Source organism: Eschrichtius robustus, chromosome 1 (genome assembly GCF_028021215.1).
Source record: "Eschrichtius robustus isolate mEscRob2 chromosome 1, mEscRob2.pri, whole genome shotgun sequence".
Lineage (NCBI taxonomy): Eukaryota > Metazoa > Chordata > Mammalia > Artiodactyla > Eschrichtiidae > Eschrichtius > Eschrichtius robustus.
In genome coordinates, this window is record NC_090824.1 from 145,900,966 (window position 1) to 145,927,753 (window position 26,788).

General features: G+C 54.5%; 11 non-coding genes across 11 annotated transcripts; all 11 read left to right on the forward strand.

Annotated features, from left to right (window-relative positions):
- Positions 1-1,675: 1,675 nt before the first annotated feature.
- Positions 1,676-1,767, forward strand: LOC137752948 (small nucleolar RNA SNORD116). Its single transcript, XR_011071328.1, has one exon. It is a non-coding gene; the product is annotated as a small nucleolar RNA SNORD116 (small nucleolar RNA).
- A 2,938-nt stretch (positions 1,768-4,705) lies between these two features.
- On the forward strand, positions 4,706-4,797 carry LOC137778504 (small nucleolar RNA SNORD116). Its single transcript, XR_011076916.1, has one exon. It is a non-coding gene; the product is annotated as a small nucleolar RNA SNORD116 (small nucleolar RNA).
- A 2,408-nt stretch (positions 4,798-7,205) lies between these two features.
- On the forward strand, positions 7,206-7,297 carry LOC137753806 (small nucleolar RNA SNORD116). Its single transcript, XR_011071587.1, has one exon. It is a non-coding gene; the product is annotated as a small nucleolar RNA SNORD116 (small nucleolar RNA).
- Positions 7,298-9,724: 2,427 nt separating this feature from the next.
- LOC137753343 (small nucleolar RNA SNORD116) lies at positions 9,725-9,816 on the forward strand. Its single transcript, XR_011071454.1, has one exon. It is a non-coding gene; the product is annotated as a small nucleolar RNA SNORD116 (small nucleolar RNA).
- A 2,910-nt stretch (positions 9,817-12,726) lies between these two features.
- LOC137750252 (small nucleolar RNA SNORD116) lies at positions 12,727-12,818 on the forward strand. Its single transcript, XR_011070407.1, has one exon. It is a non-coding gene; the product is annotated as a small nucleolar RNA SNORD116 (small nucleolar RNA).
- Positions 12,819-15,226: 2,408 nt separating this feature from the next.
- On the forward strand, positions 15,227-15,318 carry LOC137752952 (small nucleolar RNA SNORD116). Its single transcript, XR_011071331.1, has one exon. It is a non-coding gene; the product is annotated as a small nucleolar RNA SNORD116 (small nucleolar RNA).
- Positions 15,319-18,244: 2,926 nt separating this feature from the next.
- LOC137778511 (small nucleolar RNA SNORD116) lies at positions 18,245-18,336 on the forward strand. Its single transcript, XR_011076918.1, has one exon. It is a non-coding gene; the product is annotated as a small nucleolar RNA SNORD116 (small nucleolar RNA).
- Positions 18,337-20,742: 2,406 nt separating this feature from the next.
- Positions 20,743-20,834, forward strand: LOC137753320 (small nucleolar RNA SNORD116). The gene has a single exon (XR_011071448.1). It is a non-coding gene; the product is annotated as a small nucleolar RNA SNORD116 (small nucleolar RNA).
- Positions 20,835-23,291: 2,457 nt separating this feature from the next.
- LOC137752017 (small nucleolar RNA SNORD116) lies at positions 23,292-23,383 on the forward strand. Its single transcript, XR_011071024.1, has one exon. It is a non-coding gene; the product is annotated as a small nucleolar RNA SNORD116 (small nucleolar RNA).
- Positions 23,384-23,772: 389 nt separating this feature from the next.
- On the forward strand, positions 23,773-23,864 carry LOC137778516 (small nucleolar RNA SNORD116). Its single transcript, XR_011076919.1, has one exon. It is a non-coding gene; the product is annotated as a small nucleolar RNA SNORD116 (small nucleolar RNA).
- Positions 23,865-26,270: 2,406 nt separating this feature from the next.
- On the forward strand, positions 26,271-26,362 carry LOC137753346 (small nucleolar RNA SNORD116). Its single transcript, XR_011071455.1, has one exon. It is a non-coding gene; the product is annotated as a small nucleolar RNA SNORD116 (small nucleolar RNA).
- The last annotated feature ends 426 nt before the right edge of the window (positions 26,363-26,788 follow it).

Genomic DNA, 26,788 nt, shown 5'->3' on the forward strand with positions numbered 1-26,788 from the left:
GAGCATTTGGAGTCCCGTGTAGGAAAGGAACACAGGTGCACATTCATGGACCATCCCAAACTTTTCCTCTCCTTTCTCAATGTGCTTCACGGCGGGTCCTTGTTCCACTGAATGGTGCCTTCACAGCACAGTATGGTGTCTTCTCACTGGGCCCGATTTGGAGCTGTTGGGATGTTTTGTCCCTGTGTGGCCTCCTTGCCCCTATGTTGAGGATGTTAAGGTGTTCCTTCGGACAGCCCAGCGTCATTGCTATGCCCAGTCGGCATAGCATTCCCTGAGGTTTGGAGCTCTCCCCGGAGGTCTTGGGGCCCAACCATGCAGAAAGAAGCGAGTTGGCTGCCATGGAAATGCTACAGGTTTAAGGGCTGGAGTGAATGTGTGCTGCAGGGGTCATTTTGTCCTGCCGCCTTCTGGTGCTGCGAGCCTGTGATCTCCAGCATGCATGGCTTCAAGCCAGAGAAGTCATGCCGGTTCAAGGGTCCAGGATGTTGGAGGCGTTCCCTCATTGCACGGCTGTGGGTGACAGGTTGGTTCTGGAGGACCTGGGTCTCATGGTTTCTCCAAGGTCTAGTCCTTGAAGGGAAGAAAGACAATGTGCAAGGTGGTACGATAAGATACCCAGTTGCTGCAAGGGTTTGCCCCGCCACTTTGGGCATTGGAATGGCTCCCTTGCCATTAGCTTTGGTTGCGGTCCTAAGAAGTTCCTCTGGCTTGGCAGGAGACCAGGAAGTATGCCTGCTGGTGAGTCTCCCTTGATCAGTCCAGGGGTACCTCAGGTGCCCTTTGTCACGGGTCCCTACGAGCCGCTTTTGATGGAGGTCGTCATATTCGGCCAAGGGCCCTTCCCTTGTGGAAGATCTCTCGCCTTGAGGGTGTGTCCACTGTGTGGAATCATAAGTGCCAAGGGCGTGTTTGTTGCCAAAGAGGGCACTTGCTCTTAGGCTGAGGGGGCCCAGTTGTCCTGAGGGTGTCTCAGGGGATCAGGAAGACATCGTTTTGCTGTGATGCGGGGCAGATTGCTCAGGAGAGGAATTTCAGGGCCCGAGACCAGGGTTTTGTTGGCCGGCGGCGCTCTTTGTCCTGATGGCCGCATGCTCTGAAGGCGCCTGTGCCACGATGCTTTCACGTTTGGGTGCGTACACACAGGCAAGACGGACAGCAAATGAAATGTTGAGGAGAGATAGAACACACATCACTGGGTGGTATCGACCTGTCCCTCGCTGCGCCCGTGCACCCTCCTCAAGCCTGCGTGTGTTCTCTCACCCGAGCCAGGTGGAATGCCAGGGAAAGAATGCTAGCAGCAGCCTGGGGCCATCCATATAATCCCTGATACCCGTTGAAAGGAGGACGGCGTGGCAAGGCGAGGCCAGGCGAAGGAGTCTCGGATGGGTCCTGGCGTGCATTCCATGAGGATCCTGCTTTAACCCTTGTTGCGGTAAGGGACACTTCTTTGCTTAACCTAAAGGTTTGGCGACGGGAACGTGTGCACCGGGGCTACACCCTCACCTTCTGGTAATTTCTCGGGGAACACGAGCTTTGATGCCCTGAGAACTGGCTGCATTTCCTGACTCATGGCTCGGCTCTGGCCACTTCTGTACGCTGATATGATTCAGCTCGCTGGCCGTCCCATGGTGGAATCTGCAACTTTGCATGTCCAACGTTTGAGCCCGAGTTTGGATCGATGATGACTCCCACAAATGCATTCCTTGGAAATCTGAACAAAATGAGTGAAAAATCCCTACCGTCTCCTCTTTGGAACTGAGGTCCAGCACGTGGCTCCCAAAAGGAAAGTAGGGAGAGGTTCACATTGCATTTGCGGCTGTGGGTGTCCACAGCCACGTTGTTCAAGTTGAGGGTTGTGGTCATCTCATGGGGAGAAGAGCCATTGGGAAAGGAGCCTGGGATGCCAATGCAGGTGGGAAGGCTTGGGACAGCTTGCCGTCTCTTTGTTCCTTGGTCTAGCCAGGACTGCTGTCCCCTGTCACGGTTCAGCATGCAGGTAGGAGAGGAAGCGTGCGCCATTGCTGGTTCTGCCACCTGCGCTTGTGTTCTACAGGCTGCCCCCACCTGCTGGTCATTGCCGTGTGGCCTCAAAGAAACAGAAGTCTGTAGGCTCAGGGTCAGAACAGGATTCCAGGCCTAGGCCAGGCTTCTTTGTCATGTTCTGCTTGGGAGACCATATGCAATTTAGGTTTCTCCTGATGAGGGGAGAAATCAAATGGGCCAGTGTTCCTGGGAGTTTAGGCAATCTGATGGCTCCTCCTCGGGTTGTGTCCTGCTTGTGTGTGCTGTGTGAAGGGGCTGGAAAATGCCTTAGTCAAGCTTGGTCACGGCAAGCTTCCTTGGTGAGGGGTGGCTCTGGCATCTTGCCGTGACACGTTGGGATCCCGGTGGAGAGAGAGTAAGGCAAGGCGAGTGAAAGAGACACGTGAGATTGCTGACTAAGCCCACAGGTTTATTGGTGGGTGGATAGATCGACGGTGGCCATGGGGTCCCCGGAACACATTTGGGATTCCCTCAGGAGCATCTGGAGGCACGTGTAGGGAGAGAATACGGGAGCACCTTTGTGGACTGTCCCGCCTCTTTCCTCTCCTTGGTCGATTTGCTTCATGGCGGGTCCTTGTCCAGCGAAAGGTTGCCTTCATGGCACAGTATGGTGTCTTCTCATGGGGGCCGATTTAGAGGCCTTGGGGTGTTTTGTCCCTGTCTGGCCACGTTCCCCCTGTGTTGAAGATGTGAAGGTGTTCCTGAGGACAGCCAAGCATCATTTCTATACTCGGCCCACATAGCGTTCCCTGAGGATTGGAACTCTACTAGGAGGACATTGGGCGCAACCATGCAGAAACAAGGGAGTCGGTTGCCAAGGAAAGGCTACAGTTTTAAGGGCAGGAGAGGATGTGTGGTGTGGGTGTCATTTTTCCTGCCACCCGCTGGTGCGTCGAGACTGTGGTATCCGGCGAGCCTGGCCACAGGCCAGACAAATCATACCGGTTCAAGTGTCTAGGCTGTTGTCTGGGTTCTCTCGTTGCATGGCTGTGGGTAACAAGTTGCTTGTAGAGTACCTGGGCCTCACGGTTTCCCCAATGTCACGTCACTGATGGGCCCAGAGTGTGAAAGTGCCAGACACCACTGCAAGTTACACCATTGCTGCCAGGGTTTCCCCGCCGCGTTGAGCATCGGAATGGTTCCCGTGCCATTAGCTTTGTGTGTGGGCTAAGGGTAGGTTGCCAGACTTGGCAGCAGGCCAGGAAGTATGGCTACAGGTGAATCTCCATTATTCAGTCCAGGAGTTCCTCTGGTGCGTTTTGTCACCGGTCCCTACAAGCTGCTTTTGTTGGAGGTCGTGACATTTGGCCAAGGGTCGTTCCCTTGTGGAAGATCTCAGGGACCACATCTCCCCTTGAGGCTGAGTCCATTGTGTGGAAGCGTATGCGCCAGGAGTGGTTTGGTTCCCCAGAGGGCAGTGGCTCTTACGCTGAGTAATCCCATTTCCCCTGAGGGTGTCTCAGCGGTTCAGGATGACATCCCTATGCTGTGTCGGTGGGGAGGCGGCTCAGGCGGGGAAGTTCAAGGCCCATACCAGGGGTTTGATGGACGGCCGTGCTCTTTGTGTTGATGCCCGTGCACTCTGAAGGCATCTGTGCCATGATGCATTCACGTTTGGCTGTGGACACACAGACATGATGGGCTGCAAATGAAATGTTGAGGGGAGATATAGCACACATCGCAGCGCACTTCGCTGGGCGGTATCACCCTTTGCCTCTGTGCCCCCGTTCACTTTTCTCAAACATCCCTGTGTTCTGTCACACTGAGGCAGGTGGTGGAGTGCCCGGGAACAAACACCTGCAGCAGCATGGGGCCCTCTGTATAGTCCATGAAAACTGGCGAAGTGAGGACAGTGCGGCAAGTTGAGGCAACTCGAGGCAAAAGAGTCTCAGAGTGATTTTGGCGTGAAGTACTTGAGGATCCTCGTAGGAACCTTGTGGTGGTGAGTGGAAATTCTTTGCAGAAACCTAGATGTTTGGCCACGGGGACTTGTGCCCTGAGACTACACCCTCACCTTCTTGGCTCTTCCAGTGGCACCCCAGATCCGATGCCATGATCCTTAGCTCCATTGGCAGCCCCGTGGGTCGGCTCTGGCCGCTCCTGACTGCTGACATGATGAGATCGTTGGCTGCCCTGCCTTGGAGCCTGCAACTTTCAACGTGCAGCCTTTGAGCATGTGGATTGCTGATGACTCCGAAAAATGCACTGCTTTGAACTCTGAACCAATGAATGGGTCTCAGGTTTCTCCGCGGTCATGTCACTGACAGTCCCGGGGGCGAAAATACAATGCGCCAGGGCAAGTTACCCAGTTGCTGCAAGGGTTTGCCCTGCCAGTTTGGGCATTGGAATATCTCCAATGCCAATAGCTTTCTGTACGACCCAAGGGCATCGCCTCTGGCTTGACAAGGTTCGTGGTAGAAACCTTGTGGGGGTAAACGGAACTTCTTTGAAGAAACCTAGATGTTTGGCCACGGGGACTTGTGCGGCGAGACTACCCCGTCACATTCCGGGCTCTTCCTGGGGAACCCGAGCTCCAATGCCCTGAGACTTGGGTGCACTTTCTGCCCCGTGGCTCGAGTCTGGCCGCTCCCTACTGCTGAGAGGTTTTAGCTTGCTGACAATCCGCGACTTTGCACGTCCAGCCTTTGAGCAGCTGCGTGGATCGATGATGACTCCCATAAATGCATTCCTTCAAAATCTAAACAAAATGAATGAGCAATACCTACCATCTTCTCATCCTAACTGAGGTCCAGCACGTGGCTCCCAAAGGAAAATTAGGGAGAGGTCCATGTCGCATTTGCTACTGTGGGCGTGTGCAGCAACATTGTTCAAGTTGAGGGTGGCGGGCTTCTCGTGCAGAAAGAGCCATGTGGAAAGGAGCCTGGGATGTCCATCTACATGGGAAGGCTAAGGACAACTTGATGTCTCTGGGCACCTGAGTCTAGCCAAAACTGCTATATCCTGCCGCGGTCTGTATGCAGGTATGAAAGGAAGCGTGAGCCACTGGTACTCCTCTGGCTTGCCCTCGAGATCTACAGGCCACCCTCGAGCTCAGGTCGTTGCCTTGTTCCCGCAAGGAAGCAGAAGTCTCTGCACTCAGGGTCAGAGAAGGAGTCCTGGCCAGGCCAGGCTTCTATGTCATGTTCAGCTTGGGAGGTGGGATGTAGTTTACATTTGCCCTGATGGTCAGGGCAAATCAAATGGGCCACCGTCCCACAGATTTGGGCGACGCTGCTGGCTCCTCCTTGGGTTGTGTCCTGCTTGTGTGTTGTGTGTGGAGAGGTTGGAAAATGCCTTAGGCAATTCCAGGGGATATCAAGCTACTTAGGTGAGGGGTGGATTCGTCTGGATCCTGGTGGGGAGAGGAAGGCAAGGCGAGTGGGAAATACACGTGAGAGTGTTGGCTAAGCCCACAGGCTTACTGTTGGGTGGATAGATGTTCGGTGGACATAGGGTTCCCGGAACTCTTTTGGGATATCTTCAGGAGCATTTGGAGTCCCGTGTAGGAAAGGAACACAGGTGCACATTCATGGACCATCCCAACCTTTTCCTCTCCTTTCTCAACGTGCTTCACGGCGGGTCCTTGTTCCACTGAATGGTGCCTTCACAGCACAGTATGGTGTCTTCTCACTGGGCCCGATTTGGAGCCGTTGGGATGTTTTGTCCCTGTGTGGCCTCCTTGCCCCTATGTTGAGGATGTTAAGGTGTTCCTTAGGACAGCCCAGCGTCATTGCTATGCCCAGTCGGCATAGCATTCCCTGAGGTTTGGAGCTCTCCCCGGAGGTCTTGGGGCCCAACCATGCAGAAAGAAGCGAGTTAGCTGCCATGGAAATGCTACAGGTTTAAGGGCTGGAGTGAATGTGTGCTGCAGGGGTCATTTTGTCCTGCCGCCTTCTGGTGCTGCGAGCCTGTGATCTCCAGCATGCATGGCTTCAAGCCAGAGAAGTCATGCCGGTTCAAGGGTCCAGGATGTTGGAGGCGTTCCCTCATTGCACGGCTGTGGGTGACAGGTTGGTTCTGGAGGACCTGGGTCTCATGGTTTCTCCAAGGTCTAGTCCTTGAGGGGAAGAAAGACAATGTGCAAGGTGCTACGATAAGATACCCAGTTGCTGCAAGGGTTTGCCCCGCCACTTTGGGCATTGGAATGGCTCCCTTGCCATTAGCTTTGGTTGCGGTCCTAAGAAGTTCCTCTGGCTTGGCAGGAGACCAGGAAGAATGCCTGCTGGTGAGTCTCTCTTGATCAGTCCAGGGGTACCTCAGGTGCCCTTTGTCACGGGTCCCTACGAGCCGCTTTTGATGGAGGTCGTCATATTCGGCCAAGGGCCCTTCCCTTGTGGAAGATCTCTCGCCTTGAGGGTGTGTCCACTGTGTGGAATCATAAGTGTCAAGGGCGTGTTTGTTGCCAAAGAGGGCACTTGCTCTTAGGCTGAGGGGGCCCAGTTGTCCTGAGGGTGTCTCAGGGGATCAGGAAGACATCGTTTTGCTGTGATGCGGGGCAGATTGCTCAGGAGAGGAATTTCAGGGCCCGAGACCAGGGTGTTGTTGGCCGGCGGCGCTCTTTGTCCTGATGGCCGCATGCTCTGAAGGCGCCTGTGCCACGATGCTTTCACGTTTGGGTGCGTACACACAGGCAAGACGGACAGCAAATGAAATGTTGAGGAGAGATAGAACACACATCACTGGGTGGTATTGACCTGTCCCTCGCTGCGCCCGTGCACCCTCCTCAAGCCTACGTGTGTTCTCTCACCCGAGCCAGGTGGAATGCCAGGGAAAGAATGCTAGCAGCAGCCTGGGGCCATCCGTATAATCCCTGATACCCGTTGAAAGGAGGACGGCGTGGCAAGGCGAGGCCAGGCGAAGGAGTCTCGGATGGGTCCTGGCGTGCATTCCATGAGGATCCTGCTTTAACCCTTGTTGCGGTAAGGGACACTTCTTTGCTTAACCTAAAGGTTTGGCGACGGGAACGTGTGCACCGGGGCTACACCCTCAACTTCTGGTAATTTCTCGGGGAACACGAGCTTTGATGCCCTGAGAACTGGCTGCATTTCCTGACTCATGGCTCGGATCTGGCCACTTCTGTACGCTGATATGATTCAGCTCGCTGGCCGTCCCATCGGGGAATCTGCAACTTTGCATGTCCAAAGTTTGAGCCCGTGTTTGGATCGATGATGACTCCCACAAATGTATTCCTTGGAAATCTGAACAAAATGAGTGAAAAATCCCTACCGTCTCCTCTTTGGAACTGAGTTCCAGCACGTGGCTCCCAAAAGGAAAGTAGGGAGAGGTTCACATTGCATTTGCGGCTGTGGGTGTCCACAGCCACGTTGTTCAAGTTGAGGGTTGTGGTTATCTCGTGGGGAGAAGAGCCATTGGGAAAGGAGCCTGGGATGCCAATGCAGGTGGGAAGGCTTGGGACAGCGTGCCGTCTCTGGGTTCCTTGGTCTAGCCAGGACTGCTGTCCCCTGTCACGGTTCAGCATGCAGGTAGGATAGGAAGTGTGCGCCATTGCTGGTTCTGCCACCTGCGCTTGTGTTCTACAGGCTGCCCCCACCTGCTGGTCATTGCCTTGTGGCCTCAAAGAAACAGAAGTCTGTAGGCTCAGGGTCAGAACAGGATTCCAGGCCTAGGCCAGGCTTCTTTGTCATGTTCTGCTTGGGAGACCATATGCAATTTAGGTTTCTCCTGATGAGGGGAGAAATCAAATGGGCCAGTGTTCCTGGGAGTTTAGGCAATCTGATGGCTCCTCCTCGGGTTGTGTCCTGCTTGTGTGTGCTGTGTGAAGGGGCTGGAAAATGCCTTAGTCAAGCTTGGTCACGGCAAGCTTCCTTGGTGAGGGGTGGCTCTGGCATCTTGCCGTGACACGTTGGGATCCCGGTGGAGAGAGAGTAAGGCAAGACGAGTGAAAGAGACACGTGAGATGCCTGGCTAAGCCCACAGGTTTATTGGTGGGTGGATAGATCGACGGTGGCCATGGGGTCCCCGGAACACATTTGGGATTCCCTCAGGAGCATCTGGAGGCACGTGTAGGGAGAGAATACGCGAGCACCTTTGTGGACTGTCCCGCCTCTTTCCTCTCCTTGGTCGATTTGCTTCATGGTGGGTCCTTGTCCAGCGAAAGGTTGCCTTCATGGCACAGTATGGTGTCTTCTCATGGGGGCCGATTTAGAGGCCTTGGGGTGTTTTTTCCCTGTCTGGCCACGTTCCCCCTGTGTTGAAGATGTGAAGGTGTTCCTGAGGACAGCCAAGCATCATTTCTATACTCGGCCCACATAGAGTTCCCTGAGGATTGGAGCTCTACTAGGAGGTCATTGGGCGCAACCATGCAGAAAGAAGCGAGTTGGCAGCCAAGGAAATGCTACAGGTTTAAGGGCTGGAGTGAATGTGTGCTGCAGGGGTCATTTTGTCCTGCCGCCTTCTGGTGCTGCGAGCCTGTGATCTCCAGCATGCATGGCTTCAAGCCAGAGAAGACATGCCGGTTCAAGGGTCCAGGATGTCGGAGGCGTTCCCTCATTGCACGGCTGTGGGTGACACGTTGGTTCTGGAGGACCAGGGTCTCATGGTTTCTCCAAGGTCTAGTCCTTGAAGGGAAGAAAGACAATGTGCAAGGTGGTACGATAAGATACCCAGTTGCTGCAAGGGTTTGCCCCGCCACTTTGGGCATTGGAATGGCTCCCTTGCCATTAGCTTTGGTTGCGGTCCTAAGAAGTTCCTCTGGCTTGGCAGGTGACCAGGAAGTATGCCTGCTGGTGAGTCTCCCTTGATCAGTCCAGGGGTTCCTCAGGTGCCCTTTGTCACGGGTCCACACGAGCCGCTTTTGTTGGAGGTCGTCATAATCGGCCAAGGGCCTTTCCCTTGTGGAAGATTTCTCGCCTTTAGGGTGTGTACACTGTGTGGAATCAAAAGTGCCAAGGGCGTTTTTGTTGCCAAAGAGGGCACTTGCTCTTAGGCTGAGGGGGCCCAGGTGTCCTGAGGGTGTCTCAGGGGATCAGGAAGACATCGTTTGCTGTGATGCATGGCAGATTGCTCAGGAGAGGAATTTCAGGGCCCGAGACCAGGGTGTTGTTGGTCGGCGGCGCTCTTTGTCCTGATGGCCGCATGCTCTGAAGGCGCCTGTGCCACGATGCTTTCACGTTTGGGTGCGTACACACAGGCAAGATGGACAGCAAATGAAATGTTATGGAGAGATAGAACACACATCACTGGGTGGTATCGACCTTGCCCTCGCTGCGCCCGTGCACCCTCCTCAAGCCTGCGTGTGTTCTCTCACCCGACCCAGGTGGAATGCCAGGGAAAGAATGCCAGCAGCAGCCTGGGGCCATCCGTATAATCCCTGATACCCTTTGAAAGAAGGACGGCGTGGCAAGGCGAGGCCAGGCGAAGGAGTCTCGGAGGGGTCTTGCGTGCATTCCATGAGGATCCTGCTTTAACCCTTGTTGAGGTAAGAGACACTTCTTTGCTAAACCTAAAGGTTTGGCGATGGTAACGTGTGCCCTGGGTCTACACCCTCACCTTCTGGTCTTTTCTCGGGGAACACGAGCTTTGATGCCCTGATAACTGGCTGCATTTCCTGACCCATGGCTCGGCTCTGGCCAGTTCTGTACGCTGATATGATTCAGCTCGCTGGCCGTCCCATGGTGGAATCTGCAACTTTGCATGTCCAACGTTTGAGCATGTGCTTGGATCGATGATGACTCCCACAAATGCATTCCTTGGAAATCTGTACAAAGTGAGTGAGAAATCCCTACCGTCTCCTCGATGGAACTGAGGTCCAGCACGTGGCTCCCAAACGGAAAGTAGGGAGAGGTTCACATTGCATTTGTGGCCGTGGGTGTCCACAGACACGCTATTGAAGTTGAGGGTTGTGGTCATCTCATGGGGAGAAGAGCAATTGAGAAAGGAGCCTGGGATGCCAATCCAGGTGGGAAGGCTTGGGACAGCGTGCCGTCTCTGGGTTCCTTTGTCTAGCCAGGACTGCTGTCCCCTGCCACGGTTCAGCAGGCAGGTAGGAGAGGAAGCGTGCGCCATTGCTGGTTCTGCCACCAGCACTTGAGTTCTACAGGCTGCCCCCACCTGCTGGTCATTGCCTTGTGGCCTCAAAGAAACAGAAGTCTGTAGGCTCAGGGTCATAACAGGATTCCAGGCCTAGGCCAGGCTTCTTTGTCATGTTCTGCTTGGGAGACCATATGCAACTTAGGTTTCTCCTGATGAGGGGAGAAATCAAATGGGCCACCGTTCCTGGGAGTTTAGGCAATCTGATGGCTCCTCCTCGGGTTGTGTCCTGCTTGTGTGTGCTGTGTGAAGGGGCTGGAAAATGCCTTAGTCAAGCTTGGTCACGGCAAGCTTCCTTGGTGAGGGGTGGCTCTGGCATCTTGCCGTGACACGTTGGGATCCCGGTGGAGAGAGACTACGGCAAGGCCAGTGAAAGAGACACGTGAGATGGCTGGCTAAGCCCACAGGTTTATTGGTGGGTGGATAGATCGTCGGTGGCAATGGGGTCCCCGGAACACATTTGGGATCCCCTCAGGAACATCTGGAGGCACGTGTAGGGAGAGAATACGGGAGCACCTTTGTGGACTGTCCCGCCTCTTTCCTCTCCTTGGTCGATTTGCTTCATGGCGGGTCCTTGTCCAGCGAAAGGTTGCCTTCATGGCACAGTATGGTGTCTTCTCATGGGGTCGATTTAGAGGCCTTGGGGTGTTTTGTCCCTGTCTGGCCACGTTCCCCCTGTGTTGAAGATGTGAAGGTGTTCCTGAGGACAGCCAAGCATCATTTCTATACTCGGCCCACATAGCGTTCCCTGAGGATTGGAACTCTACTAGGAGGACATTGGGCGCAACCATGCAGAAACAAGGGAGTCGGTTGCCAAGGAAAGGCTACAGTTTTAAGGGCAGGAGAGGATGTGTGGTGTGGGTGTCATTTTTCCTGCCACCCGCTGGTGCGTCGAGACTGTGGTATCCGGCGAGCCTGGCCACAGGCCAGACAAATCATACCGGTTCAAGTGTCTAGGCTGTTGTCTGGGTTCTCTCGTTGCATGGCTGTGGGTAACAAGTTGCTTGTAGAGTACCTGGGCCTCACGGTTTCCCCAATGTCACGTCACTGATGGGCCCAGAGTGTGAAAGTACCAGACACCACTGCTGCAAGGGTTTCCACGCCGCGTTGAGCATCGGAATGGTTCCCGTGCCATTAGCTTTGTGTGTGGGCTAAGGGTAGGTTGCCAGTCTTGGAAGCAGGCCAGGAAGTATGGCTACAGGTGAATCTCCATTATTCAGTCCAGGAGTTCCTCTGGTGCGTTTTGTCACCGTTCCCTACAAGCTGCTTTTGTTGGAGGTCGTGACATTTGTCCAAGGGCCGTTCCCTTGTGGAAGATCTCAGGGACCACATTTCCCCTTGAGGGTGAGTCCATTGTGTGGAAGCGTATGCGCCAGGAGTGGTTTGGTTCCCCAGAGGGCAGTGGCTCTAACGCTGAGTAATCCCATTTCCCCTGAGGGTGTCTCAGCGGTTCAGGATGACATCCCTATGCTGTGTCAGTGGGGAGGCGGCTCAGGCTGGGAAGTTCAAGGCCCATACCAGGGGTTTGATGGACTGCCGTGCTCTTTGTGTTGATGCCCGTGCACTCTGAAGGCATCTGTGCCACGATGCATTCACGTTTGGCTGTGGACACACAGACATGATGCGCTGCAAATGAAATGTTGAGGGGAGATATAGCGCACATCGCTGGGCGGTATCACCCTTTGCCTCTGTGCCCCCGTTCACTTTTCTCAAACATCCCTGTATTCTGTCACACTGAGGCAGGTGGTGGAGTGCCCGGGAACAAACACCTGCAGCAGCATGGGGCCCTCTGTATAGTCCATGAAACCTGGCGAAGTGAGGACAGTGCGGCAAGTTGAGGCAAGTCGAGGCAAAAGAGTCTCAGAGTGATTTTGGCGTGAAGTACTTGAGGATCCACGTAGGAACCTTGTGGTGGTGAGTGGAAATTCTTTGCAGAAACCTAGATGTTTGGCCACGGGGACTTGTGCCCTGCTACTACACCCTCACCTTCTTGGCTCTTCCAGTGGCACCCCAGATCCGATGCCATGATCCTTAGCTCCATTGCCAGCCCCGTGGGTCGGCTCTGGCCGCTCCTGACTGCTGACATGATTGAGATCGTTGGCTGCCCTGCGGTGGAGCCTGCAAATTTGAACGTGCAGCCTTTGAGCAGGTGGATTGATGATGACTCCCGAAATGCACTGCTTTGAACTCTGAACCAATGAATGGGTCTCAGGTTTCTCCGCGGTCATGTCACTGACAGGCCCGGGGGCGAAAACACAAGGCGCCAGGGCAAGTTACCCAGTTGCTGCAAGGGTTTACCCTGCCAGTTTGGGCATTGGAATATCTCCAATGCCAATAGCTTTCTGTACGACCCAAGGGCATCGCCTCTGGCTTGACAAGGTTCGTGGTAGAAAACTTGTGGGGGTAAACGGAACTTCTTTGAAGAAACCTAGATGTTTGGCCACGGGGACTTGTGCGGCGAGACTACCCCGTCACATTCCGGGCTCTTCCTGGGGAACCCGAGCTCCGATGCCCTGAGACTTGGGTGCACTTTCTGCCCCGTGGCTCGAGTCTGACCGCTCCCTACTGCTGAGAGGATTGAGCTTGCTGACAGTCCGCGACTTTCCACGTCCAGCCTTTGAGCAGCTGCGTGGATCGATGGTGACTCCCATAAATGCATTCCTTCAAAATCTAAACAAAATGAATGAGCAATACCTACCATCTTCTCATCCTAACTGAGGTCCAGCACGTGGCTCCCAAAGGAAAATTAGGGAGAGGTCCATGTCGCATTTGCTACTGTGGGCGTGCGCAGCAACATTGTTCAAGTTGAGGGTGGCGGGCTTCTCGTGCAGAAAGAGCCATGTGGAAAGGAGCCTGGGATGTCCATCTACATGGGAAGGCTAAGGACAACTTGATGTCTCTGGGCACCTGAGTTTAGCCAAAACTGCTATATCCTGCCGCGGTCTGTATGCGGGTATGAAAGGAAGCGTGAGCCACTGGTACTCCTCTGGCTTGCCCTCGAGATCTACAGGCCACCCTCGAGCTCAGGTCGTTGCCTTGTTCCCGCAAGGAAGCAGAAGTCTCTGCACTCAGGGTCAGAGAAGGAGTCCTGGCCAGGCCAGGCTTCTATGTCATGTTCAGCTTGGGAGGTGGGATGTAGTTTACGTTTGCCCTGATGGTCAGGGGAAATCAAATGGGCCACCGTCCCACAGACTTGGGCGACGCTGTTGGCTCCTCCTTGGGTTGTGTCCTGCTTGTGTGTTGTGTGTGGAGAGGTTGGAAAATGCCTTAGGCAAATCCAGGGGATATCAAACTACTTAGGTGAGCGGTGGATTCGTCTGGATCCTGGTGGAGAGAGGAAGGCAAGGCGAGTGGGAAATACACGTGAGAGTGTTGGCTAAGCCCACAGGCTTACTGTTGGGTGGATAGATGGTCGGTGGACATAGGGTTCCCGGAACTCTTTTGGGATATCTTCAGAAGCATTTGGAGTCCCGTGTAGGGTAGGAATACAGGTGCACATTCATGGACCATCCCAACCTTTTCCTCTCCTTTCTCAATGTGCTTCACGGCGGGTCCTTGTTCCACTGAATGGTGCCTTCACAGCACAGTATGGTGTCTTCTCACTGGGCCCGATTTGGACCCGTTGGGAAGTTTTGTCCCTGTGTGGCCTCCTTGCCGCTATGTTGAGGATGTTAAGGTGTTCCTTAGGACAGCCCAGCGTCATTGCTATGCCCAGTCGGCATAGCATTCCCTGAGGTTTGGAGCTCTTCCCGGAGGTCTTTGGGCCCAACCATGCAGAAAGAAGCGAGTTGGCTGCCAAGGAAATGCTACAGGTTTAAGGGCTGGAGTGAATGTGTGCTGCAGGGGTCATTTTGTCCTGCCGCCTTCTGGTGCTGCGAGCCTGTGATCTCCAGCATGCATGGCTTCAAGCCAGAGAAGTCATGCCGGTTCAAGGGTCCAGGATGTTGGAGGCGTTCCCTCATTGCACGGTTGTGGGTGACACGTTGTTTCTGGAGGACCTGGGTCTCATGGTTTCTCCAAGGTCTTGTCCTTGAAGGGAAGAAAGACAATGTGCAAGGTGCTACGATAAGATACCCAGTTGCTGCAAGGGTTTGCCCCGCCACTTTGGGCATTGGAATGGCTCCCTTGCCATTAGCTTTGGTTGCGGTCCTAAGAAGTTCCTCTGGCTTGGCAGGAGACCAGGAAGTATGCCTGCTGGTGAGTCTCCCTTGATCAGTCCAGGGGTTCCTCAGGTGCCCTTTGTCACGGGTCCCTACGAGCCGCTTTTGATGGAGGTCGTCATATTCGGCCAAGGGCCCTTCCCTTGTGGAAGATCTCTCGCCTTGAGGGTGTGTCCACTGTGTGGAATCATAAGTGCCAAGGGCGTGTTTGTTGCCAAAGAGGGCACTTGCTCTTAGGCTGAGGGGGCCCAGTTGTCCTGAGGGTGTCTCAGGGGATCAGGAAGACATCGTTTTGCTGTGATGCGGGGCAGATTGCTCAGGAGAGGAATTTCAGGGCCCGAGACCAGGGTGTTGTTGGCCGGCGGCGCTCTTTGTCCTGATAGCCGCATGCTCTGAAGGCGCCTGTGCCACGATGCTTTCACGTTTGAGTGCGTACACACAGGCAAGACGGACAGCAAATGAAATGTTGAGGAGAGATAGAACACACATCACTGGGTGGTATTGACCTGTCCCTCACTGCGCCCGTGCACCCTCCTCAAGCCTGCGTGTATTCTCTCACCCGAGCCAGGTGGAATGCCAGGGAAAGAATGCTAGCAGCAGCCTGGGGCCATCCGTATAATCCCTGATACCCGTTGAAAGGAGGACGGCGTGGCAAGGCGAGGCCAGGCGAAGGAGTTTCGGATGGGTCCTGGCGTGCATTCCATGAGGATCCTGCTTTAACCCTTGTTGCGGTAAGGGACACTACTTTGCTTAACCTAAAGGTTTGACGACGGGAACGTGTGCACCGGGGCTACACCCTCACCTTCTGGTAATTTCTCGGGGAACACGAGCTTTGATGCCCTGAGAACTGGCTGCATTTCCTGACCCATGGCTCGGCTCTGGCCACTTCTGTACGCTGATATGATTCAGCTCGCTGGCCGTCCCATGGTGGAATCTGCAACTTTGCATGTCCAAAGTTTGAGCCCGTGCTTGGATCGATGATGACTCCCACAAATGCATTCCTTGGAAATCTGAACAAAATGAGTGAAAAATCCCTACCGTCTCCTCGTTGGAACTGAGGTCCAGCACGTGGCTCCCAAAAGGAAAGTAGGGAGAGGTTCACATTGCATTTGCGGCCGTGGGTGTCCACAGCCACGTTGTTCAAGTTGAGGGTTGTGGTCATCTCATGGGGAGAAGAGCCATTGGGAAAGGAGCCTGGGATGCCAAGGCAGGTGGGAAGGCTTGGGACAGCGTGCCGTCTCTTTGTTCCTTGGTCTAGCCAGGACTGCTGTCCCCTGCCACGGTTCAGCAGGCAGGTTGGAGAGGAAGCGTGCGCCATTGCTGGTTCTGCCCCCTGCGCTTGTGTTCTACAGGCTGCCCCCACCTGCTGGTCATTGCCTTGTGGCCTCAAAGAAACAGAAGTCTGTAGGCTCAGGGTCAGAACAGGATTCCAGGCCTAGGCCAGGCTTCTTTGTCATGTTCTGCTTGGGAGACCATATGCAACTTAGGTTTCTCCTGATTAGGGGAGAAATCAAATGGGCCACCGTTCCTGGGAGTTTAGGCAATCTGATGGCTCCTCCTCGGGTTGTGTCCTGCTTGTGTGTGCTGTGTGAAGGGGCTGGAAAATGCCTTAGTCAAGCTTGGTCACGGCAAGCTTCCTTGGTGAGGGGTGGCTCTGGCATCTTGCCGTGACACGTTGGGATTCCGGTGGAGAGAGAGTAAGGCAAGGCGAGTGAAAGAGACACGTGAGATGGCTGGCTAAGCCCACAGGTTTATTGGTGGGTGGATAGATCGTCGGTGGCAATGGGGTCCCCGGAACACATTTGGGATTCCCTCAGGAGCATCTGGAGGCACGTGTAGGGAGAGAATACGGGAGCACCTTTGTGGACTGTCCCGCCACTTTCCTCTCCTTGGTCGATTTGCTTCATGGCGGGTCCTTGTCCAGCGAAAGGTTGCCTTCATGGCACAGTATGGTGTCTTCTCATGGGGGCCGATTTAGAGGCCTTGGGGTGTTTTGTCCCTGTCTGGCCACGTTCCCCCTGTGTTGAAGATGTGAAGGTGTTCCTGAGGACAGCCAAGCATCATTTCTATACCCGGCCCACATAGCGTTCCCTGAGGATTGGAGCTCTACTAGGAGGTCATTGGGTGCAACCATGCAGAATCAAGGGAGTCGGTTGCCAAGGAAAGGCTACAGTTTTAAGGGCAGGAGAGGATGTGTGGTGTGGGTGTCATTTTTCCTGCCACCCGCTGGTGCGTCGAGACTGTGGTATCCGGCGAGCCTGGCCACAGGCCAGACAAATCATACCGGTTCAAGTGTCTAGGCTGTTGTCTGGGTTCTCTCGTTGCATGGCTGTGGGTAACAAGTTGCTTGTAGAGTACCTGGGCCTCACGATTTCCCCAATGTCACGTCACTGATGGGCCCAGAGTGTGAAAGTACCAGACACCACTGCAAGTTACACCACTGCTGCAAGGGTTTCCCCGCCGCGTTGAGCATCGGAATGGTTCCCGTGCCATTAGCTTTGTGTGTGGGCTAAGGGTAGGTTGCCAGTCTTGGCAGCATGCCAGGAAGTATGGCTACAGGTGAAACTCCATTATTCAGTCCAGGAGTTCCTCTGGTGCGTTTTGTCACCGTTCCCTACAAGCTGCTTTTGTTGGAGGTCGTGACATTTGGCCAAGGGCCGTTCCCTTGTGGAAGATCTCAGGGACCACATTTCCCCTTGAGGGTGAGTCCATTGTGTGGAAGCATATGCGTCAGGAGTGGTTTGGTTCCAAAGAGGGCAGTGGCTCTTACGCTGAGTAATCCCATTTCCCCTGAGGGTGTCTCAGCGGTTCAGGATGACATCCCTATGCTGTGTCAGTGGGGAGGCGGCTCAGGCAGGGAAGTTCAAGACCCATACCAGGGCTTTGATGGACTGCCGTGCTCTTTGTGTTGATGCCCGTGCACTCGAAGGCATCTGTGCCACGATGCATTCACGTTTGGCTGTGGACACACAGACATGATGCGCTGCAAATGAAATGTTGAGGGGAGATATAGCGCACATCGCTGGGCGGTATCACCCTTTGCCTCCGTGCCCCCGTTCACTTTTCTCAAACATCCCTGTGTTCTGTCACACTGAGGCAGGTGGTGGAGTGCCCGGGAACAAACACCTGCAGCAGCATGGGGCCCTCTGTACAGTCCATGAAACCTGGCGAAGTGAGGACAGTGCGGCAAGTTGAGGCAAGTCGAGGCAAAAGAGTCTCAGAGTGATTTTGGCGTGAAGTACTTGAGGATCCTCGTAGGAACCTTGTGGTGGTGAGTGGAAATTCTTTGCAGAAACCTAGATGTTTGGCCACGGGGACTTGTGCCCTGAGACTACACCCTCACCTTCTTGGCTCTTCCAGTGGCACCTCTGATCCGATGCCATGATCCTTAGCTCCATTGGCAGCCCCGTGGGTCGGCTCTGGCCGCTCCTGACTGCTGACATGATTGAGATCGTTGGCTGCCCTGCGGTGGAGCCTGCAACTTTGAACGCGCAGCCTTTGAGCAGGTGCATTGTTGATGACTCCCATAAATGCACTGCTTGGAACTCTGAACCAATGAATGGGTCTCAGGTTTCTCCGCGGTCATGTCACTGACAGGCCCGGGGGCGAAAACACAAGGCGCCAGGGCAAGTTACCCAGTTGCTGCAAGGGTTTACCCTGCCAGTTTGGGCATTGGAATATCTCCAATGCCAATAGCTTTCTGTACGACCCAAGCGCATCGCCTCTGGCTTGACAAGGTTCGTGGTAGAAAACTTGTGGGGGTAAACGGAACTTCTTTGAAGAAACCTAGATGTTTGGCCACGGGGACTTGTGCGGCGAGACTACCCCGTCACATTCCGGGCTCTTCCTGGGGAACCCGAGCTCCGATGCCCTGAGACTTGGGTGCACTTTCTGCCCCGTGGCTCGAGTCTGGCCGCTCCCTACTGCTGAGAGGATTGAGCTTGCTGACAGTCCGCGACTTTGCACGTCCAGCCTTTGAGCAGCTGCGTGGATCGATGATGACTCCCATAAATGCATTCCTTCAAAATCTAAACAAAATGAATGAGCAATACCTACCATCTTCTCATCCTAACTGAGGTCCAGCACGTGGCTCCCAAAGGAAAATTAGGGAGAGGTCCATGTCGCATTTGCTACTGTGGGCATGCACAGCAACATTGTTCAAGTTGAGGGTGGCGGGCTTCTCGTGCAGAAAGAGCCATGTGGAAAGGTGCCTGGGATGTCCATCTACGTGGGAAGGCTAAGGACAACTTGACGTCTCTGGGCACCTGAGTCTAGCCAAAACTGCTATCCCCTGCCGCGGTCAGTATGCGGGTATGAAAGGAAGCGTGAGCCACTGGTACTCCTCTGGCTTGCCCTCGAGATCTACAGGCCACCCTCAAGCTCATCTCGTTGCCTTGTTCCCACAAGGAAGCAGAAGTCTCTGCACTCAGGATCAGAGAAGGACTCCTGGCCAGGCCAGGCTTCTATATCATGTTCAGCTTGGGAGGTGGGATGTAGTTTACGTTTGCCCTGATGGTCAGGGGAAATTAAATGAGCCACCATCCCACGGATTTGGGGACGCTGTTGGCTCCTCCTTGGGTTGTGTCCTGCTTGTGTGTTGTGTGTGGAGAGGTTGGAAATGCCTTAGGCAAATCCAGGGGACATCAAGCTACTTAGGTGAGGGGTGGATTCGTTTGGGTCCTGGTGGAGAGAGGAAGGCAAGGCGAGCGGGAAATACACGTCAGATTGTTGGCTAAGCCCACAGGCTTACTGTTGGGTGGATAGATGGTCGGTGGACATAGGGTTCCCGGAACTCTTTTGGGATATCTTCAGGAGCATTTGGAGTCCCGTGTAGGGAAGGAATACAGGTGCACATTCATGGACCATCCCAACCTTTTCCTCTCCTTTCTCAATGTGCTTCACGGCGGGTCCTTGTTCCAGTGAATGGTGCCTTCACGGCACAGTATGGTGTCTTCTCACTGGACCCGATTTGGAGCCGTTGGGATGTTTTGTCCCTGTGTGGCCTCCTTGCCCCTATGTTGAGGATGATAAGGTGTTCCTTCGGACAGCCCAGCGTCATTGCTATACCCAGTCGGCATAGCATTCCCTGAGGTTTGGAGCTCTTCCCGGAGGTCTTTGGGCCCAACCATGCAGAAAGAAGCGAGTTGGCTGCCAAGGAAATGCTACAGGTTTAAGGGCTGGAGTGAATGTGTGCTGCAGGGGTCATTTTGTCCTGCCGCCTTCTGGTGCTGCGAGACTGTGATCTCCAGCATGCATGGCTTCAAGCCAGAGAAGTCATGCCGGTTCAAGGGTCCAGGATGTTGGAGGCATTCCCTCATTGCACGGCTGTGGGTGACACGTTGTTTCTGGAGGACCTGGGTCTCAAGGTTTCTCCAAAGTCTTGTCCTTGAAGGGAAGAAAGACAATGTGCAAGGTGCTACGATAAGATACCCAGTTGCTGCAAGGGTTTGCCCCGCCACTTTGGGCATTGGAATGGCTCCCTTGCCATTAGCTTTGGTTGCGTTCCTAACAAGTTTCTCTGGCTTGGCAGGAGACCAGGAAGTATGCCTGCTGGTGAGTCTCCCTTGATCAGTCCAGGGGTTCCTCAGGTGCCCTTTGTCACGGGTCCCTACGAGCCGCTTTTGATGGAGGTCGTCATATTCGGCCAAGGGCCCTTCCCTTGTGGAAGATCTCTCGCCTTGAGGGTGTGTCCACTGTGTGGAATCATAAGTGCCAAGGGCGTGTTTGTTGCCAAAGAGGGCACTTGCTCTTAGGCTGAGGGGGCCCAGTTGTCCTGAGGGTGTCTCCGGGGATCAGGAAGACATCGTTTTGCTGTGATGTGGGGCAGATTACTCAGGAGAGGAATTTCAGGGCCCGAGACCAGGGTGTTGTTGGCCGGCGGCGCTCTTTGTCCTGATGGCCGCATGCTCTGAAGGCGCCTGTGCCACGATGCTTTCACGTTTGGGTGCGTACACACAGGCAAGACGGACAGCAAATGAAATGTTGAGGAGAGATAGAACACACATCACTGGGTGGTATCGACCTGTCCCTCGCTGCGCCCGTGCACCCTCCTCAAGCCTGCGTGTGTTCTCTCACCCGAGCCAGGTGGAATGCCAGGGAAAGAATGCTAGCAGCAGCCTGGGGCCATCCGTATAATCCCTGATACCCGTTGAAAGGAGGACGGCGTGGCAAGGCGAGGCCAGGCGAAGGAGTCTCGGATGGGTCCTGGCGTGCATTCCATGAGGATCCTGCTTTAACCCTTGTTGCGGTAAGGGACACTTCTTTGCTTAACCTAAAGGTTTGGCGACGGGAACGTGTGCACCGGGGCTACACCCTCACCTTCTGGTAATTTCTCGGGGAACACGAGCTTTGATGCCCTGAGAACTGGCTGCATTTCCTGACTCATGGCTCGGCTCTGGCCACTTCTGTACGCTGATATGATTCAGCTCGCTGGCCGTCCCATGGTGGAATCTGCAACTTTGCATGTCCAACGTTTGAGCCCGTGTTTGGATCGATGATGACTCCAACAAATGCATTCCTTGGAAATCTGAACAAAATGAGTGAAAAATCCCTACCGTCTCCTCTTTGGAACTGAGTTCCAGCACGTGGCTCCCAAAAGGAAAGTAGGGAGAGGTTCACATTGCATTTGCGGCTGTGGGTGTCCACAGCCACGTTGTTCAAGTTGAGGGTTGTGGTCATCTCATGGGGAGAAGAGCCATTGGGAAAGGAGCCTGGGATGCCAATGCAGGTGGGAAGGCTTGGGACAGCTTGCCGTCTCTTTGTTCCTTGGTCTAGCCAGGACTGCTGTCCCCTGTCACGGTTCAGCATGCAGGTAGGAGAGGAAGCGTGCGCCATTGCTGGTTCTGCCACCTGCGCTTCTGTTCTACAAGCTGCCCCCACCTGCTGGTCATTGCCGTGTGGCCTCAAAGAAACAGAAGTCTGTAGGCTCAGGGTCAGAACAGGATTCCAGGCCTAGGCCAGGCTTCTTTGTCATGTTCTGCTTGGGAGACCATATGCAATTTAGGTTTCTCCTGATGAGGGGAGAAATCAAATGGGCCAGGGTTCCTGGGAGTTTAGGCAATCTGATGGCTCCTCCTCGGGTTGTGTCCTGCTTGTGTGTGCTGTGTGAAGGGGCTGGAAAATGCCTTAGTCAAGCTTGGTCACGGCAAGCTTCCTTGGTGAGGGGTGGCTCTGGCATCTTGCCGTGACACGTTGGGATCCCGGTGGAGAGAGAGTAAGGCAAGGCGAGTGAAAGAGACACGTGAGATGGCTGACTAAGCCCACAGGTTTATTGGTGGGTGGATAGATCGACGGTGGCCATGGGGTCCCCGGAACACATTTGGGATTCCCTCAGGAGCATCTGGAGGCACGTGTAGGGAGAGAATACGGGAGCACCTTTGTGGACTGTCCCGCCTCTTTCCTCTCCTTGGTCGATTTGCTTCATGGCGGGTCCTTGTCCAGCGAAAGGTTGCCTTCATGGCACAGTATGGTGTCTTCTCATGGGGGCCGATTTAGAGGCCTTGGGGTGTTTTGTCCCTGTCTGGCCACGTTCCCCCTGTGTTGAAGATGTGAAGGTGTTCCTGAGGACAGCCAAGCATCATTTCTATACCCGGCCCACATAGCGTTCCCTGAGGATTGGAGCTCTACTAGGAGGTCATTGGGTGTAACCATGCAGAAACAAGGGAGTCGGTTGCCAAGGAAAGGCTACAGTTTTAAGGGCAGGAGAGGATGTGTGGTGTGGGTGTCATTTTTCCTGCCACCCGCTGGTGCGTCGAGACTGTGGTATCCGGCGAGCCTGGCCACAGGCCAGACAAATCATACCGGTTCAAGTGTCTAGGCTGTTGTCTGGGTTCTCTCGTTGCATGGCTGTGGGTAACAAGTTGCTTGTAGAGTACCTGGGCCTCACGGTTTCCCCAATGTCACGTCACTGATGGGCCCAGAGTGTGAAAGTGCCAGACACCACTGCAAGTTACACCATTGCTGCAAGGGTTTCCCCGCCGCGTTGAACATCGGAATGGTTCCCGTGCCATTAGCTTTGTGTGTGGGCTAAGGGTAGGTTGCCAGTCTTGGCAGCAGGCCAGGAAGTATGGCTACAGGTGAATCTCCATTATTCAGTCCAGGAGTTCCTCTGGTGCGTTTTGTAACCGGTCCCTACAAGCTGCTTTTGTTGGAGGTCGTGACATTAGGCCAAGGGTCGTTCCCTTGTGGAAGATCTCAGGGACCACATTTCCCCTTGAGGCTGAGTCCATTGTGTGGAAGCGTATGCGCCAGGAGTGGTTTGGTTCCCCAGAGGGCAGTGGCTCTTACGCTGAGTAATCCCATTTCCCCTGAGGGTGTCTCAGCGGTTCAGGATGACATCCTTATGCTGTGTCGGTGGGGAGGCGGCTCAGGCGGGGAAGTTCAAGGCCCATACCAGGGGTTTGATGGACGGCCGTGCTCTTTGTGTTGATGCCCGTGCACTCTGAAGGCATCTGTGCCATGATGCATTCACGTTTGGCTGTGGACACACAGACATGATGGGCTGCAAATGAAATGTTGAGGGGAGATATAGCACACATCGCAGCGCTCTTCGCTGGGCGGTATCACCCTTTGCCTCTGTGCCCCCGTTCACTTTCTCAAACATCCCTGTGTTCTGTCACACTGAGGCAGGTGGTGGAGTGCCCGGGAACAAACACCTGCAGCAGCATGGGGCCCTCTGTATAGTCCATGAAAACTGGCGAAGTGACGACAGTGCGGCAAGTTGAGGCAAGTCGAGGCAAAATAGTCTCAGAGTGATTTTGGCGTGAAGTACTTGAGGATACTCGTAGGAACCTTGTGGTGGTGAGTGCAAATTCTTTGCAGAAACCTAGATATTTGGCCACGGGGACTTGTGCCCTGAGACTACACCCTCACCTTCTTGGCTCTGCCAGTGGCACCCCAGATCCGATGCCATGATCCTTAGCTCCATTGGCAGCCCCGTGGGTCGGCTCTGGCCGCTCCTGACTGCTGACATTATTGAGATCGTTGGCTGCCCTGCAGTGGAGCCTGCAACTATGAACGTGCAGCCTTTGAGCAGGTGGATTGATGATGACTCCCATAAATGCACTGCTTGGAACTCTGAACCAATGAATGGGTCTCAGGTTTCTCCGCGGTCATGTCACTGACAGTCCCGTGGGCGAAAATACAATGCGCCAGGGCAAGTTACCCAGTTGCTGCAAGGGTTTGCCCTGCCAGTTTGGGCATTGGAATATCTCCAATGCCAATAGCTTTCTGTACGACCCAAGGGCATCGCCTCTGGCTTGACAAGGTTCGTGGTAGAAACCTTGTGGGGGTAAACGGAACTTCTTTGAAGAAACCTAGATGTTTGGCCACGGGGACTTGTGCGGCGAGACTACCCCGTCACATTCCGGGCTCTTCCTGGGGAACCCGAGCTCCAATGCCATGAGACTTGGGTGCACTTTCTGCCCCGTGGCTCGAGTCTGGCCGCTCCCTACGGCTGAGAGGTTTTAGCTTGCTGACAGTCCGCGACTTTCCACGTCCAGCCTTTGAGCAGCTGCGTGGATCGATGATGACTCCCATAAATGCATTCCTTCAAAATCTAAACAAAATGAATGAGCAATACCTACCATCTTCTCATCCTAACTGAGGTCCAGCACGTGGCTCCCAAAGGAAAATTAGGGAGAGGTCCATGTCGCATTTGCTATTGTGGGCGTGCGCAGCAACATTGTTCAAGTTGAGGGTGGCGGGCTTCTCGTGCAGAAAGAGCCATGTGGATAGGAGCCTGGGATGTCCATCTACGTGGGAAGGCTAAGGACAACTTGACGTCTCTGGGCACCTGAGTCTAGCCAAAACTGCTATCCCCTGCCGCGGTCAGCATGCAGGTATGAAAGGAAGCGTGAGCCACTGGTACTCCTCTGGCTTGCCCTCGATATCTACAGGCCACCCTCGAGCTCATCTCGTTGCCTTGTTCCCACAAGGAAGCAGAAATCTCTGCACTCAGGATCAGAGAAGGAGTCCTGGCCAGGCCAGGCTTCTATATCATGTTCATCTTGGGAGGTGGGATGTAGTTTACGTTTGCCCTGATGGTCAGGGGAAATCAAATGAGCCACCATCCCACGGATTTGGGCGACGCTGTTGGCTCCTCCTTGGGTTGTGTCCTGCTTGTGTGTTGTGTGTGGAGAGGTTGGAAAATGCCTTAGGCAAATCCAGGGGACATCAAGCTACTTAGGTGAGGGGTGGATTCGTTTGGGTCCTGGTGGAGAGAGGAAGGCAAGGCGAGCGGGAAATACACCTGAGAGTGTTGCCTAAGCCCACAGGCTTACTGTTGGGTGGATAGATGTTCGGTGGACATAGGGTTCCCGGAACTCTTTTGGGATATCTTCAGGAGCATTTGGAGTCCCGTGTAGGGAAGGAATACAGGTGCACATTCATGGACCATCCCAACCTTTTCCTCTCCTTTCTCAATGTGCTTCACGGCGGGTCTTTGTTCCAGTGAATGGTGCCTTCACGGCACAGTATGGTGTCTTCTCACTGGACCCGATTTGGAGCCGTTGGGATGTTTTGTCCCTGTGTGGCCTCCTTGCCCCTATGTTGAGGATGTTAAGGTGTTCCTTCGGACAGCCCAGCGTCATTGCTATACCCAGTCGGCATAGCATTCCCTGAGGTTTGGAGCTCTTCCCGGAGGTCTTTGGGCCCAACCATGCAGAAAGAAGCGAGTTGGCTACCAAGGAAATGCTACAGGTTTAAGGGCTGGAGTGAATGTGTGCTGCAGGGGTCATTTTGTCCTGCCGCCTTCTGGTGCTGCGAGCCTGTGATCTCCAGCATGCATGGCTTCAAGCCAGAGAAGTCATGCCGGTTCAAGGGTCCAGGATGTTGGAGGCGTTCCCTCATTGCACGGCTGTGGGTGACACGTTGGTTCTGGAGGACCTGGGTCTCATGGTTTCTCCAAAGTCTTGTCCTTGAAGGGAAGAAAGAAAATGTGCAAGGTGCTACGGTAAGATACCCAGTTGCTGCAAGGGTTTGCCCCGCCACTTTGGGCATTGGAATGGCTCCCTTGCCATTAGCTTTGGTTGCGGTCCTAAGAAGTTCCTCTGGCTTGGAAGGAGACCAGGAAGTATGCCTGCTGGTGAGTCTCCCTTGATCAGTCCAGGGGTTCCTCAGGTGCCCTTTGTCACGGGTCCCTACGAGCCGCTTTTGATGGAGGTCGTCATATTCGGCCAAGGGCCTTTCCCTTGTGGAAGATCTCTCGCCTTGAGGGTGTGTCCACTGTGTGGAATCAAAAGTGCCAAGGGCGTGTTTGTTGCCAAAGAGGGCACTTGCTCTTAGGCTGAGGGGGCCCAGGTGTCCTGAGGGTGTCTCAGGGGATCAGGAAGACATCGTTTGCTGTGATGCGGGGCAGATTGCTCAGGAGAGGAATTTCAGGGCCCGAGACCAGGGTGTTGTTGGTCGGCGGCGCTCTTTGTCCTGATGGCCGCATGCTCTGAAGGCGCCTGTGCCACGATGCTTTCACGTTTGGGTGCGTACACACAGGCAAGATGGACAGCAAATGAAATGTTATGGAGAGATAGAACACACATCACTGGGTGGTATCGACCTTGCCCTCGCTGCGCCCGTGCACCCTCCTCAAGCCTGCGTGTGTTCTCTCACCCGACCCAGGTGGAATGCCAGGGAAAGAATGCCAGCAGCAGCCTGGGGCCATCCGTATAATCCCTGATACCCTTTGAAAGAAGGACGGCGTGGCAAGGCGAGGCCAGGCGAAGGAGTCTCGGAGGGGTCTTGCGTGCATTCCATGAGGATCCTGCTTTAACCCTTGTTGAGGTAAGAGACACTTCTTTGCTAAACCTAAAGGTTTGGCGATGGTAACGTGTGCCCTGGGGCTACACCCTCACCTTCTGGTCTTTTCTCGGGGAACACGAGCTTTGATGCCCTGAGAACTGGCTGCATTTCCTGACCCATGGCTCGGCTCTGGCCAGTTCTGTACGCTGATATGATTCAGCTCGCTGGCCGTCCCATGGTGGAATCTGCAACTTTGCATGTCCAACGTTTGAGCATGTGCTTGGATCGATGATGACTCCCACAAATGCATTCCTTGGAAATCTGTACAAAGTGAGTGAGAAATCCCTACCGTCTCCTCGATGGAACTGAGGTCCAGCACGTGGCTCCCAAACGGAAAGTAGGGAGAGGTTCACATTGCATTTGTGGCCGTGGGTGTCCACAGACACGCTATTGAAGTTGAGGGTTGTGGTCATCTCATGGGGAGAAGAGCAATTGGGAAAGGAGCCTGGGATGCCAATCCAGGTGGGAAGGCTTGGGACAGCGTGCCGTCTCTGGGTTCCTTGGTCTAGCCAGGACTGCTGTCCCCTGCCACGGTTCAGCAGGCAGGTAGGAGAGGAAGCGTGCGCCATTGCTGGTTCTGCCACCTGCGCTTGAGTTCTACAGGCTGCCCCCACCTGCTGGTCATTGCCTTGTGGCCTCAAAGAAACAGAAGTCTGTAGGCTCAGGTTCAGAACAGGATACCAGGCCTAGGCCAGGCTTCTTTGTCATGTTCTGCTTGGGAGACCATATGCAACTTAGGT